Source organism: Carettochelys insculpta, chromosome 1 (assembly GCF_033958435.1).
Source record: "Carettochelys insculpta isolate YL-2023 chromosome 1, ASM3395843v1, whole genome shotgun sequence".
NCBI classification, from domain to species: Eukaryota; Metazoa; Chordata; order Testudines; family Carettochelyidae; genus Carettochelys; species Carettochelys insculpta.
This window is the reverse complement of record NC_134137.1, coordinates 330,337,113-330,340,032: the sequence shown is the minus strand read 5'-3', so window position 1 is coordinate 330,340,032 and position 2,920 is coordinate 330,337,113.

Sequence of the window (2,920 nt, the reverse complement as noted above, 5' to 3'; positions counted from 1 at the left end):
AGTTAAAAGAAACAACAAGCATAATCAAAAGCAAAAAGCATGTATTTGTCAACATTACCTGAAAACATCTGGATTGTAATTTTGTACAGATTTTTAAGCATAAAAATGTGAATTTCTGTACCAAAATATCTAGTCTCTTTTTGTGACTCCAAATTACCTTTCTTATGTTTTCCTTACCAATTGCAAATCCATAGGAAATAAGGATACTACAAAGCTGATGACAGTTAACCGAGGTGGCCTGAGTCAGTAATATAAAAGTTGTTCTAAAACAACACACGAGGATGGTTCAATCATATGACCCAATATTTTTACAGATTAGAGAAGAAACTTTAACCAGGTCAAGTTCTTTAGCATTTTCTGGTAGTTACAATATTTTCACATGATAAGACTTAATATATTGTAACAGATTTTTATTTTACAAGGGAGAAGGAAAATTTTTGGCCCTGACTCCATCCTGCATCACCCTCTCTCTCACTCCACCCATAAAAATTGCAGGAATATGTCTACCCCTAAGAAAGCAATTGTTTCAATGCCTCTTTCCTTTGACACCCACTGATGAGGACCTGGACAATGGTCATCTCCAGAAGATATCAGTAGCAATGAAGGATGTGTATTAATTTTTTTTTAAATTACAGAACAAATCCTGACCTAATTTGCACCAGTCCTGAAGCTAAAGTTATTTGGCTTCTCAGTGGCAAAAATGAGATGAGAATCTTTAACTGTGATCAGTGTTCCTGTAAGCTGAGTGCCAGGAGTGATTTAGGTGCCGCACACCTGATTAACAGAGCACTTGTAGCTGCTCACAGCAAGCAACATGTGTTTCTATTGGGGGTGCAAATCTGCACATATCTTGGTGCACATAACCAAATTTATTCTGCCTATAGATGGGAAAAATTAGAGGAAACACTAACCAATATTTGAAATATTGTATTTATTTTGCATGGCATTTTTGTAAAATTATATATACACATACACACAGAGTAATTTTGTGGAATCTGGTCAATTAAAACAAAGGACCTGGAAATACTCTATAGAATACATCATCATCATCAACAACCGTGGGCTCAGCGCCTGCTGGTGTCTGGTGCCTCTCTCACTATTTTCTTCTATCTTTCCCTGTCCAGTGCAGAGTGGCTTAGTTTCTGTAGACTAGCCCTGCACAAATCTACTATATCATTTATCCATTCTCCATGGCGTCTGCTTCTCCTATTTGAACTTTCCATTATGCCGAATACCAGGGTCTTGATTTTTTGTTCATTGTTGATTCTGCAAATATGCCCAAATAGCTGTAGCTTCCATTTTATAACCTTCTGCAGCAGGTTCTCTTTCGGCTGTATCTTTCTATATAATTCCTCATTGGTGACCTTCTGCATCCATCCTATTCTCAGAATCTTTCTATAACAACTCCTTTCAAACACCAATATTCTTTTCTTCGAATCTTTCATTATCATCCATGTCTCACATCCATACCACATGCTGCTGAATACACACATTTTCAAGACACAGCTTCATTCTTAAACTAATCACTTTGCTTTTCCATCGCCTTCAAACTCACTCTTGCTTTTGCTATTCCAGTCGCTATTTCCTTCCTACAGTCTAGATCATACATTATCTTGCCCCCCAGATATGTGAACTTCTCTACATTTTCTAGTTCAATACCATTGACACTGATCTTCCTTCCTATTTCCTTATCTCCAAATACCATGGTTTTTGTTTTATCTATGTTCATAATCAGCCCATATCGCTTCCCTTCTTTGTTTAACGCCTGCACCATTTTTGCTAGCTTCTCCTCATCTTCCTCAATTATAACTATATCATCCGCAAACCTCAAGTTATTAATTCTTTTCCCGTGCACAAATATCCCTTTCCATCTCTTCCTTGATCTTGTCTATTGCTCTCTCCAGATGTGCAATGAAGATGCTTGGCGATATTGGATCTCCTTGTCTCGTACCTCTACTTGTTTTAAACCAACTTTCCTACTCCCCGCATGTTCTCACCACTACCTCTGCATTGTCATTGATATCCTTCAACAACCGTATCAGTCTGCTATCCACTCCGTATGACTCCAACACTGCCAAAGTCACTTTCTGATCTATATTGTCAAATGCCTTTTGAAAATCAACAAAGCAAGTGTGTACATTCTTGTTCTTTTGTCAAGCTTTTTCCACTGTCAGTCTTAGTGCCAATATCTGCTGTGTGGTACTTCTATCTTTTCTGAATCCTGCTTGCTCATCTGCTATATGTTCTTCTCTCTGCAATCTTAGTCTCTCAGTCAGTATCCTCATCAGCAGCACCTTTTCTAGATGACTCGTTAGGGCAGTCGTTCCATAGTTCTTGCACTCCAGTGTACTTCCTTTCTTGGGTATTGTCGCTAGCACAGATCTTGTCCATTCCTTAGGTGCCTTCCCTTCCTTCCATGCTATATTACATAGATGGTATATTTCCTGAATCACGCTTTCTCTGCCGTATTTGAGCATCTCTCCTGTGATCTTACCATTTTCAGGGCTCTTGTTGTTCTTTAGTCATGTCACTGCTTTTCTCTACTTCCTCCTTCGAAATATCAGTCTCGCGCTTGATGCTCGGTGAAGATATCTCTTTCAGTTCTTCAATCAGTCCCTCTGAGACACTCGGGTCCAACTGTGCTTTGTATAGATTGGTGTAATATCTCGTCCATTGCTGCACAATCTTCTCCCTGTTCATGAGCACTTCTTCATTCTCATCTTTGATCGCAATCTGCTTTGGTTGCCATCTCCTATTAATATTCCTAATTGTTTTATAAACCTCCTTGGTCTTACATTCACCAGAATACCTCTCTATATCTTCACATTACTCCTCTAACCATTTTTCCTTATCCTTTCTGGCTGCTTTGCTTATCTCATTGTATTTCACCCTATGCTGCTGTTCTGACATCTCAGAAACA